The sequence below is a fragment of the Phascolarctos cinereus genome, unplaced genomic scaffold, assembly GCF_003287225.1.
Source record: "Phascolarctos cinereus isolate Bilbo 61053 unplaced genomic scaffold, phaCin_HiC Scaffold_8;HRSCAF=390, whole genome shotgun sequence".
Classification (NCBI taxonomy): domain Eukaryota; kingdom Metazoa; phylum Chordata; class Mammalia; order Diprotodontia; family Phascolarctidae; genus Phascolarctos; species Phascolarctos cinereus.
In genome coordinates this window covers 78,209,573-78,224,221 of record NW_027556291.1, presented here as the reverse complement: position 1 = coordinate 78,224,221, position 14,649 = coordinate 78,209,573, and positions in this window count along the sequence as shown.

Here is a 14,649-nt window from a genome sequence, read left to right as displayed (position 1 = left end):
ATGTAGTTATTACACTTTTATTCTACCATCGCGAATCCAAACCTGCAACTCATTTTGAACCATATTTTTATTGAATTTTACCCTGTTTTACAGGTCTTTCCTGGTTCAGCTGGCAGAATGGAACTAAATAAAATCCTAAATCTCTGAAATGAAGAGTTCTGAATTCTTTCAGTGTCAATATCAATTCAGAGTAAATCACCAGCATCAAAATTATCTAGTACTCTCCATCATATCAAAAGTCATCTGACACATGATAAGCCTCCATAGCAGTGATAACACCAGTGAGTTGTTACCCTCCACTGTGGTTAGGTGGATAAAGCCTTAATGTTGCCCAGCCGAAGGAACCAAAATTTTTTGGAAATAAATGCAAAAAAAATGACTGATCCTTGTTTCGAAGGAAATTTATGAAAGAAATATCAACTTTGAATGAGACTTTACCAGTGTGAAATCAGGCATTCAGGTACATATTTGCCCAGAGTCCCAGGACCTGTTATTGTCATTCATTGGCTCAGTGACATCCAACTTTATGTGATGCCATGAACTTTTATCCATGAGGTTTCCTCAGCAAAGTTAGTAGAGTGGTTTGCCATTTCCTTCTCCAGTGTATTCCCATTTTACAGATGAGGAACTGAGAAAAATAAGTGTTAACTGACTTTCCTAGGATCACATAGGTAGTAAGGGTGTAAAGGCCAGACTTGAACTCAAAAACTTCCAGGCTCCAAGCCTATTGATTTTCTATGCACTTCACCACATAACTGCCCTGTTTAGGGCTAATAAACATACAACCAACTTAAACAATAATGCTAGGAGTATACAGAATCAGACACTGGGGCAATGGCTGTAGTCATTGCCCTCAGTAGGAGGGCTGGGATTCTAATCAGGCTTTTCTACTTCCCAATCTCATCTCCTTGCTGACAGAACTGATTTTTTTCTATCACATGAAAAATCTATTACTAAACTAGGATTAAGGCTTTTTCTCTCTATTTCCCCATACATGGACCAGCCTCAGAAAGTCAGTCACTCTCTGAAGGGCATTGCTGATACTTGAGGTTTTCAAATCCTCAGGGAACATGCTTCTTAATCTTGGGCAGGACCCCAACCAATGACAAGACCTTACTTCTCTTTAGTGTGTAAACAGAATCTAATCTAGTTGAATTCCAACCCTAAAGCACAAATCTATGCCTTTGCCTCCTCCCATTGTGGTTTAGGGCAATCCAGCTCATGAAGAAGAAAACCAACCAGAGTTTGGGTAGAGATGGATTCCTTTGTCCAGATTGCTGGAGGTGGCTGAGTCTCATGATCATGTTCTTAGCTGGAGAAGGCATATTAACATATTAACTCTTTCATTAATTGTTCACCAGTCAGGGTTGATTTTCACTTATCTGGGGCAACTCGTTTTCCAAAGTTATTTAATCATTCAGTGTTCTCCATCATTTTGTCTTTGGTTATGGAAAGAGACTACCGATCGTCAATTTATTATCAGCTAGCCTAGGGGATCTATTGATTATTAATTACCCGGAAACTCTGTCTCTCAGGCTTTTCATTCATCTCATTGCCACTGAACCATGTTCTCCATCCCCCTCAAACTCATATACTCCATTCTGAACAAGGTCATTTTTCTCTCTATTCAGGCACTACCAACATTCTCAAATGTATGGTGTATATCTGTGACCTTAGGTCTCCCTCTACCCAGCCTCTCCTTTAAAGCCTTCAGTGGGCCCACAGGATTGTAACATTCTAGATCTACAGATGGGAGGGACCTCAGAGACCATCTAGTCCAGTCCCCTCATTTTACACAGATGATTTGCCAGAGGTCATGCACAAGCTTTTAGATCAAGAGCTATAAGGGTTATCAGTGGTTATCTATCCAAACTACTCGGTATATAGATGAGGAAATTGAGGCCCAGAGAGTAGTGGCTTGCTAAAATCACACATAGGAACCTAGATTTGGTGCTGAAAGGGATTTCAGAGGCTGTGTGATGAAACCTTCTTATTTTACTGATCTGGGAACTGAAGATCAGTGGCCTTAAGTGACTTGCTCAGGAATACACAGGTCATGAGTGACAGAGGCAGGATTTGAGCCTGAGACTTTTTGATTCCAAATCCAAGCTCCTTTCCTTCTACCACAGAACGGCCCCATTGCCAATCCAGATTACCTCTTTCTGTGTCCAGGTAAGGAGTGTTGTCAAAAAGTAATGACTCCAAGGTGAGAGGGAATGGGATGGAGAACAAAAGAGCAAGCCCAGTTACTTATGGGTGCCAAGCTGAACCAAAGCTTTCCAGGGAGTGCTGTTTTCTTAATCCTCACCCTTTCTCTTCTCATTGTCCACCATCCCCTCTCCACAGAGCCCAGCCCCGCGCTAGGCAGGCGGTAAGCCTCCACAAATGGGGTTTTTCTAGAGTGAGCTGACTTAAAAGCCAATGAACAAGGAACTGATAACTCAGATTTTCTTTGGCCATCATCTACTCAGATTTTTTGAGCCTAAGAAATCTTTGCTCATTGTTGCAACTCTTCCACATAGACAAAATTCTTTTGAACGTTTGAAGAGTTTTCTTCCCCTTCTGTCCCCTGCCAGACCTTGGAATGCAAAGTAGAACAAAATACTGTGTTCAAATTCACATCAGTTCTTTTCTAAGCATAGCAGATTCGCGGTCAATGGCTCTGTGGTGTTTTCAGACTGTTCACCTGGCAGCAAAAAGCAACAGGACTCAGAAGTTCCATGACTGTGTGCCATTAGCACAGTAGCTGTAGAAAGAACTTTTTTGGGTAGTGATCACTTTGGACTCAGATTTTATAGACCTTCTGTCATTTTGCTCTCTGATGACAATACTCAATACACTGATTCCTATGCTAACCCTCAGATATGTGGAGCTGGGTGAGAAGGAGATGATGCATTCCCATCAGACTCTGGTAGGCAGAATGTTTTCCTAAGACCCACAGGGTGAGCCACGTTACCTTATGGCCCCCTCTGATGCATAAGTCAGTATTGTTGGATTCACTTGTTTCCATGATACTGCAGGTGATTTATAAAATCTGTGGTGCCAAATTGATAATTTTTATTTCTGTTACTTTCTCATAACCTAAGCTGCTGTATAAATCCTGTGAAACCTCTCATATCAGTAAGTGGCAAAGGTGCGGTAAAGGAAGTGACACCTTCAAGATAGATCGTTATGTAGACAAGAAGCCAAAGAATTCAGTTCAGGCCAATAAACATCTACTGACTGCTTAATAGGAGAACTTTCCATTTTAGGGAAGTTATTTTTCCTTTAACATCAAAAAACCTAAATCTTTCCTTACACTTTTAGTCTTTGGAACTTCTAGATAGATGACAGTAGCTTAGGCATCAGGATGTAGTGGATGCAGCATTGAATTTCAAGTCAAGAAAACTCAGGTTCAGATCCTGCCTCAGATACTTACTACCTGTGCATTCTCGGAAAAGTCACTTGTCTTCTGTGATCTTCAGTTTCCCCTCTGTAAAATGAGGGAGGATGGAACTAGATGGACCTGAGGTCTTCTCCAGCTCTAGATCTAGGGTCTTCTGATCTTGTGGAGTCATTGAAGGTCTTACAAGAATGAATGGGCAGAGAGGGAATTGAGGCAACATATATACACTACATAAGCCAGGCAGTGACAAAAGGGGGAGAGAGAGAGAGAGAGAGAGAGAGAGAGAGAGAGAGAGAGAGAGAGAGAGAGATGGCTTTTTTCAGATGGAGTATAACAGGAGGTGATGGATGGTGAATATCACTCAGGATTTGGAAGTAGAGGAAGAGGACTAGCCTCTCAGCCCTAGTACTGAGGACTATGACTACAGCTGTAACCTGATTTACTATCATGATTTTCTATACTCCCCGTGTTACCGTTTTTTGAATTTACTAGCCCTGCTCACAAATACCAATATTTACCTCATGCCTGAAATCACAATGGTCAGGTCTCATTCAAATTTTTGATATTTCTTTCATAAATTTTCTTCAAAACTAAAATCACCCATTTTTTCCCAATATATTTACTCTGAATATTGTTCTCATGAGCGGGTAATATCAAGGTGTCACTCAAGTATTTGGAACACTGAAGGTGAAACCCACTTAATGATGTTTCCACTGCTATAAATTCTTGTCCCATATCAGATGAACTTTGCTATAATGAAGAGTTCCACAAGTAATTTTTTTTGTAACTGTATTTGTTTATTTATTTTAATTTTAATTTTGAAAATTTTTAACATATGTTTTTCAAATTTTGGGTTACAAATTTGCTCCATTCCTGCCTCCCCATCCAACCTCATTGAAAAGGCAAGCATCTCAATAGTCACGCAAAACACTTCCATAGTAGTCCGTTGTGAAAAACTAAGTGTATTTCCCTTCATCCTACCTACCCCCATTTATTCTATTCTCTCTTTTGACCCTGTCCCTCCTCAGAAGTGTTTGCTTTTAATTATCCCCTCCCCCAATCTGCCTTCCCCTCTATCAACCCCCTGCTCTCTTGTCCCCTTCCCCCCATGTTTTCCTTTTGGGTAAGATAGATTTCCATGTTCCATTGTATATGTTATTCCCTCCATAAGCCAAATCGGATGAGAATAAGATTCACTCACTCCCTTTTATGTTCCCCTGTTTCCCCTCCATTGTAAGAGCCTTTAATTTTCTGTTTTTCTTTTGTGAAATAATTTACCCTGTTCTATCTCTCACTTTCTCCTTCTCCCAGAGGAATCCTCTCTCACACCTTAATTTTAATGTCCAGATATCACCCCTTTATCTTCAACTCACCCTGTGCCCTTTATCTATCTATCTATCTATAGCTAGCTAGCTAGCTAGCTATCTATCTACTACTATACATATAATTTGTCCCCTCCAACTACCCTACTACTGACAAAGGTCTTATGAGTTACAAATGTCATCTTTCCATGCAGAAATGTAAACAGTTCAACCTTAATAAGTCTCTTATGAGTTTGCTTTCCTGTTTACATCTTCATGTTCCACTTGAGTCTTGTATTGAAAGTCAAATTTTCTACTCAGCTCTGGTCTTTTCATCAAGAATGCTTGAAAGTCCTCTATTTCACTGAATGACAACTTTTTCCCCTGAAGGATTATGCTCAGTTTTGCTGGGTAGGTGATTCTTGGTTGCAATCCTATCTCCTTTGCCCTCTGGATTATTATACTCCATGCCCTGTGGTCCCTTAATGTAAAAGCTGCTAAATCTTGTGTTATCCTGATTGTGTTTCCACAATACTTGAATTGTTTCTTTCTGGCTGCTTGCAATATTTTCTCCTTCACCTGGGAACTCTGGAATTTGACTACAATATTCCTAAGAGTTTTCTTTGGGGATCTCTTTCAGGAGGTGATCAGTGGATTCTTTCAATTTCTATTTTGCCCTCTGGTTCTAAAATATCAGGGGAATTTTCCTTGATAATTTCTTGAAAGATGATGTCTAAGCTCTTTTTTGATCATGGCTTTCAGACATTCCAATAATTTTTAAGTTCTCTATCCTTGATCTATTTTCCAGATGAGTTGTTTTTCCAATGAGTTATTTCACATTCTCTTCTATTTTTTCATTCTTTAGAATTAGTGTTACAGTGTCTTGATTTCTCATAAAGCCACTACTTCCAATTGCTGTATTCTAATTTTTAAGGAAGTATTTTCTTCAGTGAGCTTTTGGACTTCTTTTTCCATTTGGACAATTTTGCTTTTTAGGGCATTCTTCTCCTCATTGGCTTTTTGGACCTCTTTTGCTATGTGGGTTAGGCTATTTTTTAAGGAGTTATTTTATTCAGTATTTTTTGAGGGGTCTCTTTTAGCATCACTCTCAGTTTTTCCTCTACTTCTCTTACTTGCTTCTCAAAATCCTGTTTGAGCTCTTCCATGGCCTGGGCCCGATTGGTAATTTTTTTGGAGGCTTTGGATGTAGGAGCTTGGGCTTTACTGTCTTCTTCTGGTTGTATGTTTTGATCTTCTTTGTCACCAAAGTAAGAAAATATAGTCAGATTCTTTTTGTGCTGCTTGCTCATGATCCTGGCCACCTACTTGAGTTATAAACTCTTTGTTAAGTTAGGAGTCTGTTTCCAGTGTGGAGAATGCACTGTCCCAACCTTCAGGGATTTGTGCAGCTGTTTTCAGAGATACTTCTAAGGACCTGTAAATTTTCACTTCTTCCAAGGTGCTATGGTCAAGGGCAAGGTGTTTATTCCTTTGCTGGCTTCTGCTCTGGTCTATGAATGACCAAAAGTACTCTTTTCTGTCTTGGAACGATGAGAAAGGTTTCCTCTCTACAGCCAGTACAAGCTGCACCATTCCAGCACTCCTCCTTGCCCCAGGACCGCCACCCAGAACTTTGACCCAGATCCAAGCACAGGCAAAGCAAGAAAATCCTGCCTCAGCACCAGCAGAGAGATCCCCGCAATCGCCCTCTGATCAGCCACTCAATTCCCCCTCAATCTGTGGGCCAGAAGCTCAGGAAGCAGCCACTGCCCCGGGGCCAAGCTTGGGAACTGGAACTGAGACCACCTAGCTTCTCTCTCTCACCACAGACACAGACATTTCCCACTGGCCTTCTAAGTTGTCTTTGGCCTTCATGGGCTGAGAAGTCTGGAAACCACCACAGCTGCTCACGATTCAGTCCTCTGAGGCCTGCTTCAGGTTCGCTGAGGCCTGTGCACCCATGCCAAACTGCGTTCCTCTCCCCACCAGGCACGATATACCTTTCTGATTAACCATCCAGGCTGTCTTCGGCTGGAAATTTGTTTCACTCTGTCTTTTTGTGGGTTCTGCTGCTTTAGAATTTGTTCAGAACCATTTTTTATAGGTATTTGGAGGGGTTTGGTGAAGAACTGAAGCAAGTCACTGCTTTCTCTTTGCCTTCTTGGATCAGACATCACTGGTAATTTTGATACTGATGATTTAACCAGAATTCCTATTTACACTGAAGGAATTTATTACTCACTTCCTCTCATAAATTCAGGGCTTCCTTTAGCTCCATTCTTTTTTCCCTTAACCAGGAGCAAACTGTCCCACCAGTTAAAAATCCAATAAAAGTTGACTCTGGAATTCATCTGAGTGTAATATAAGTAGTTGGACACAAGACAGCAACCTTAAAGTAACCATGAAATGATGATATTAATTGATGTCATTAAATGAGGACATTTGAAGTATGTTTCCTTGTCCTAAACTTTTAAGTTAACTCCAATATCCTGTTTGAATACAAGATGTCCCTGAAAGACTGTGCTATGGTCCTCAATGCCAATTAATTGGTCAACAAGCATTTATTAACTACCTGCTTTTTACTAGTCATCGGGGACAGCCTTTGCGATGATGCACAGATGGGAAATGAAATGTCACATGTGAGGAAGAGTAAGCAGGCAACACTTGCTGAATAGAGCTCCAGAAGGGGAATAAGCCCCTCCTACCTTTCCAGTCTTCTTGCACCTTAGTCTTTGAACCAGTGACACTGGCCTCCTGATTGTTCCACAAACAGAACAATCCATCTCTCAGCTCCCAGCATTTTCTCTTGCTGCCTCCCATACTTGGAATGCTCTTCTTTCTCATGTCTGCCTACTCAGTTCCCTGGCTTTCATTAAGTCCCAACTAAAATCCAATCTTCTATAAGAAGCCTTTCCTTATCCCTCTTAATCCTAGTGTCTTCTCTTGGTTCATTATTTCCTATTTGTTCTGCATATGATTTGCTTGTATGTATTGATTAGTTATCTCCCCCCTTAGAGGTGGAGCTCTTTCAGGGCAGATAGTCTTTTGCTTCTTTTTGTATTCCCAGAGCTTAGCACAGTGCCTGGCACATTGTAGGTACTTAATAAATGTTTACTGATTAATGGTATTATTATTGAGTAGTATATGATAAAGCTATAAAAGTTGGATGTAACCAGGGTTGCAAGGGCTTTAAATGGCAAACTGAGGTGTCTGTGTTTGATCTTAGATATAATGGGGAGCCAATGGAGTTTATTGAGCAGATTGATTGCCTGGGGCATTTGAAATATCTCTTTGGCTGCTGAGTGAATGATGGGTCAGAGAGGAGGAAAATCCAGGTAAGGAAAGTCCAATTAGGAGGCTATTGAAATAGTCCATGTGAGAAATGGTGAGATTTTGTGAGAAGAAAGGCAATGGACGTACTCTGAGCACTGGGGTAATGAGAAAACCTCACAATAAAGTGGATATAGGGCTCAAGGAGAGTGAGGATCATGGAATAGAGCCAGTGGCCAGGAAGGGAGGTGGAAGGTTGGAATCATGGGAACTTTGAGTGATTCTTTGCATTGCATATTGCATTCAACAACACTGGAATGGCTGAAAATGTTTTGTTGACTCTCATAACCAAATACAGCATAGGAGGACAGGGACAGATGAGCAGCAACTTAGCCAGGGATAGAGTCACATAGGAACCTGTAGTAAAAGGGAGGTCCCTCAATAGTAACCAAGAAGCCCACTCAGGAAGGTGGAATTAGAAAAGTGACCCACTGGCAAGCTTGTGGGACAGTTTCATCAACCCATTCTTATTACAATGTGGGAATAATTAAGCCTAAACACTGCCAGCCTTGTCTAACAGCAGCTAGTGTAGGTTTAGAGCTGGGAGGGAATGTTTGTGTAGCCACAAGGACAGCATTTACTTTCTAGTTCAACAGTAGATGGACCTATCTGCTGACTGTACCGCTGTAGCATTCCAATGAGTTTGAAGATGTTTAAGGGGTCTGTGCCATCTGAGAAACAGGCATCGCCTTGTTCTGGGAGCTCAGAAAACCAATGGCTAAGGTTGCAAGAGGGCATTTCACTGGAAGTCCACCAAGACTAATTTCTGTGACAGTCTATTGCTAAGCAAGGGTCTCTTGTAGGTGGCTAACTCTCCTTGGGCTGGGCCTGGCATAGCTCTGAATATATCACTTCCATTTAATGATGGATGATTGTTGGGTTCCACCTGCCTTGAGAGATTTGGCATTAGTCAGCACACATTGTGAATGATTTGCATTTCTGGCCAGAGAGGGCTTAGAATGTCTCCAATCAGTTCACACTAGGATCCAGGAGCAAGGAAGGGGCTATTTTTCAAATGAGGTATAGCACAGCATAGTTCCATTCAGTTCTGGGGTCTAGCACCCTAAATCATGGGACTCACCTCATCTTGTGGCCATAGACTACATCCTGCATTAGTGTCATTTATGGATACTTGTAGTTAGGGTGCTATCATCAGCCAGCAGGAGGCCCAGGGGTGGGTTTGCCTGAATTTTGTCGAGGTTAGTTGCTCAACTATTATGGCTTAATTAATCAATTCCCAAGTCAAGGACCAGGGTGCCAGCTTCCTCATTAGGGCCTACCAACAAGAGGTCATAAATAATGGACTTCCCTCACAATGGAAGAAACTTTTATTTAGCTAGAGCCCATGCCACCACAGGTGGCAACTAGTAGGACTATTAAGCTGGCCATGTCATAGGACCATAAAAGAGTATTACATGCCTACTCATGTAAAGGCAAACTGGTTGTGGTGGTCTACTATCTGACTAGGACCTGAGAAGAATGCAGAGCCAAGTACTTGACTGCATACCAGTCTCTGAGGATGGCCACCAGCCTGTCTTTAATAGTCACAAGGTCAGACACCACCAGAGCCACCAAATCAGCTTCTCCTTTCAGGCTGAGGTCATCTGGGTCAGTCTCCAAGTGCCACTGTCCTTCCATGATATACCAACAGGACTGTTGAACTGAAAGGTTTGCCTGAGGACTCTGGCATTCAGCACCTCCCATATCAACACCTGTCTATTTCACACACCTCTACCCAGGGACTTGTACCACACACTAAGATGGGGCCAACACTGGGGGAGGAGAGTGTGTTAGAGACAGCCCCCTGGCCAACTGTGAAAGCTAGGATGTAGGCAGTATTACAGGAATAGAGCCATCCCTGGGTCTGATTCAATCCCTTAAGCTGTTTCATCAAGTCAGTTTTTAGAATGCTCACACTGTGGGAGCTTCCAATACTGCCCATCTCACTGATGCTTTGGCACCTCATGGATTTAAGCCATGGCAACTAGGGTGACTTGAGTTCCAGAGTCCAAAAGTCTCAGATCATAAGAAGCCCTTCCATAGGGCCACTGGAGAATCCGAGGCATAAGAAGTTTGGTCCCCTGAGGACACTTGTCTGGGGATCAGGACCCACCCTAATCTAGTTTGGTCTCCCTAAGTGGAGTGAGGTCAGGGGAGAGGGCAGAGACCTTGATGCCACCCATGTCCTCCTCTGAGAGCAGAGGCGTGTCAGGAGCAGTCAAGGATTGCTCAGTTCCCATGACATCTCAAAAGCGAGGCCCCCATGGATATCTCAAAAATAAGCATATTCAAAAAGAATGCATCTGGTCTTCCTCCCCATTCCTTAAATTTCTCTAATACTATTGAGGGTCTCAGTGTCCTCCCAGTCACCCAGGCTTGCAGCCTCCATGTGCCCCACAACTCCTCTCTCAAATGCACCCACAGTCCCATGTGTTGCCAAGGTCTGTTGATACTACCTTCATATCTTCTATATACTTCCCTTTATCTCCATGCCCAGCTGCCCCTCTCATGAAGGCCCTTATCACCTCACACCTGGATTGTTGCAGTAGACTTTTGGGTGCTTTTTCAGGTAGTTACCCCCTCCAATCCATCCTCCACTCAGCTCCCAAAGGGATTTCCTAAAGTGCAGTACAGAACATGTCACCCCTCCACTTAGTACATTCCACTGGCTCCCTATCACTACCACAGAGCTTGGAATAGAACAGAAATCAGATTATTGTCTTTGAAAGCACTGAAAGCATGCAGGACCTCATCTTGAGGAGATGTTCCTGGCATTTCAAAAAGAAAAAAAATAACAGCACGCAGGAATATAGTAGCAAGACCAGCCCAGACATTTCATCCAGAATTCCACAGAGCCTGGCCCTAATATGAAGTCCAATACCAGGTAGAAGGCTAAAAGAATGAGGAAACCAAAAATCAGTCTTACTATCCTCAAAAGGTGTTGTGGTGATAGGGACATTCAAGTCATAAACCTAGATTGAGAGACTGATTCTAAAATAGCTACATGTAAGTCTGAAAGAAAAACACAGCTTAGGCACAAGTTTACCTTGAATTCCTGAAAGACATGAAGCAAGGGTTGAGAAAAGAATTTTAAATGTTTTTTTATAAATGACATGAGAACATGGAAAAGTGGAAATCAAAGGAGAACAAAGGAAGAAAGAATGGACCTCTTGGTGGTGGGGTGGAGTTGGAAGCCTCGTTTTTATTTTTTTTTTTGTCTGCAGTTTGTGTGTGGATGAAATTACTGTTGTTTCTCATTGGATTCATTGATCATTTGGTGGGGGGGGGTTCCTGTGGAAACTTAAGGGTTTTGCTTAAGTATTCACATGGAAGATGGGCCATGTGCCCATTCAGGCAGCCATCTTGGCAGGAAGTTTGATCTATTATATTTGTAAGGTTCCTTTCTAGCTTAAACATTTGGTATTTGGAGGTTCTTTCCCGCTCTGACATTCAGTGTTCTAAGATACCTTTCAGCTGTGACAGTTTATCATCTTAGGACCCTCCCAGGTGTAAATGTGTGTTCTCAGCTTCTTTTACTTCTGACATTTAGCATTCTGAAGGTATTCTGAAGGTTCTGAGGTCCCTCCAAACCATGTCAGAACACTTTCTGTTCTAAACATAAGAGCCCACACATAGATGGTGTGTGCAAGAATACTTTATCCTAGGGGCCCCTACTCCCCCCCAAAACAACTGCTTTTCTATGTTCCAATACTCCTTCTACCTCTTAAGGTTCTGTTTTCTCAGATTCCTTTCAGCTCTGACATTCTGTATTCAAAGTTTCCTCCATGTCTGATAGTGTAGGACCAAATGTCAAACCCATGTGTTACATTCTATGTGCAAAGGTCCCTTCTGGCTCAGACATTCCATTTTTTTTTTTTAAAAATTATTTTATTAATTTATTTTGATTTATCAACAAGCATTTCCATATGCTTTTGAGTTTCAAATTTTTCTCCCCCTTTCTCCCCACCACTCTCCCCAAGACAGCACACAATCTCATATAGGCTATGCATTTACATTCCTATTAAACATATTTTCACAGTAGTGAAGTTGTAAGTAAAAATTTAAACCAATAGAAGGAACAATTAGAAAGAGGAAACAAAACTCAACACAAGAGGAAAAAAATGATAGCGATTCAACTTGCATAGTTTTTTCTTTGCATGTGGATAGCATTTTCCATCACAAGGCCTCTGGGGATGTCTTAGATCCTTGTATTGCTGAGAAGGGTAGAGTTTAATAATATTAGTCATCGCCCAATATGGCTGTTATTGTGTACAAATTTCTCTTGGTTCTGCTCACTTCACTCAGCATCAGACTTTCCAGGTTTTTCTGAGGTCAGCCTGTTCATCATTTCTTATAGCACAATACTATTAAATTACATTCATATACCACAACTTCCTCAGCCATTCCCCAATTCATGGGCATGCTCTCAACTTCCAATTCTTTGCCACCACAAAAAGAGCTGCTATGAATATTTTTCAGACATTCCATTTTCTAAGTGCCCCGCAGGCACTGATAGGTTCTGCCATCCAGGGGCCCTCCACAACTGATGTTCTATGTCCTCAGATTACTGTCAGCTCTGATATTTTGTGTTCTGTTGCCCCCTCCCCTTGTGACGGTCTATGTTCTCTAGTCCGTATTAGCTCTGACAGCCTGTATTGTAGTTTTCTTTCTCTGAATTTTCGGCCTCTGTCTTCTGTGGTTAGGATCACCTTTGACTCACAGAAGGTGCTTGGTAGGACCACTTCTTGCCCTATTCTTGCAAACAATTTAGATGAAATTGGAGATAGTTGCTATTTAAATATTTGATAGAATTCATTTGTGAATCTATCTATTCCTTGGCTTTCCCCTCTGCATCCAGAAGTTCATTTGCCATGTGTTCCCTTTCTTTTACTATGATTGGGCTATTTTAATTCTCTATTTTTTATTCTCTTCATCTGGTATTTTATATTTTTGTAAATATTTATCATATCTGTTGGTATATACCTGGACAAAATTGTTTCTAATCATTTCCTCTATTTTATCTTCTTTTATTTGTGATTTTGGCATTTGATATTCCTTTTTAAACAGAATCAAGTCAGTCAATGATTTGACTATTTCACAAGGTTTTCTTTTTTAAGCAGCCTCCCAGTGTCATCATTTCAGTTTTGAATCTATGGTGATTATCAGAATTTTTCATTTTTACAGTTGCTTCTTTCCCGGTACTGTTTTCTGTCCTCATGCTGCAAAATATAATATGTTTGACTGGATTGCAAAATATATGGAGAACGGGGTATAAGGTATAAGAAGTCTGAAAGGTAAGAATGGGGTGAGATTCTGATGGGATTTCTATGGCACAGGAGAGCATCCTATAAACATGGAGAGAAGACAAAAACAAGGAGAAGAGGGAGATCAACAGTGTCAAAGGCTACAGGTCCAGAATGATGGGAACTGAAAAAAGGCCAATCCATTTGGCAATAAAGAGATGGTTAGTGGCTTTAAAGGGAGGAGTTTCAGTTGAATGATGAACTAGGAAGCCAGAATGCAAAGAGTTAAGGAAAGAGTGAGAGGAAAAGAAGTGCAGATTACTTTCTCCAAGAGTTTAGCTGCGAAAGTCAGGAGAGCTAAGGGATAGATGATCAAATGAGGATCTTTGAGGATGGAGGACCCATGAGCATGCTTGTAGTCCATAGGGAAGGAGCCAGAGGACAAGGAGAGACTGAAGATTAGTGAATGTGGGGATAATAAAAGGGGCAGTCTGCTGGATGATAGGATGAGATGGGATCTCTCCTGCATGCAGAGGGGTTCACCTTGGTGAGGAGAAGGGGGCTGCCTTATTATGTGAGACTAGATTGAAGGAGTAGATAGTGGCAGAAGGCATGTGATTGATGCAAAATGAGGAGGGGAAAAGAGAGAGCTCTCAGCAAATGGCCACAATATTACCAGTAAATTCTGGGGTGAAATTCTTAGGTAACAAGGTATAGCAAGGGGAACTGTGGGAGGTTTCAGGAGAGATGAAAAAGTTTGTAATAACTTTTGTGGTGAGTGGGATCATAAGATAATTGGAAAGGCATATAAAGGATTGCCTTGCTGCATGGAGAGTCCAGTTGAGGTGAAGTAACATAAAATTGAGAGTACTCAGCCATTATCATTTCTAGATATTCTCCAGTTCCACTTAGTAGCATGAATGATGGAGCAAAAGCAATGAATTGTGAGAGTGATTCAAAGCAGAAGTTTGTCTGGGCAAGATCAAGAAGGGCTCAAGAACCTCGAGAGAAGAAGAGAGTTTAGAGTTCAACTAGTTCACCAAGGGGCCAAGATGGAGAAAGGAGGAGAGTATAGCTAGTGCAGGGATGATGGCCTAGGAAAGAACTGAGGGGCTGAGGGATTAGGGGTTGTGATGGGTTTGGGGTTGCAAGGTGGAGAGAGAGGTAGAATGATCATGGATGTGATCAGATGAGGGCATTTCATAGTCCTTGACCATGGAGATGTCTTATTTGTGGGCTATAGCAAGATCAGGGACATCACCTTTGTGTGCAGCTAAGGTAGTGTAGCAGGTCATATGAGATGAGTAAACTGAGGGAATCCATGAGGTTAGGTGTTGGAGAGACTATCAAAGTGAATGTTGAACTCCCCTAATATGAGAGCAGGAGTTGG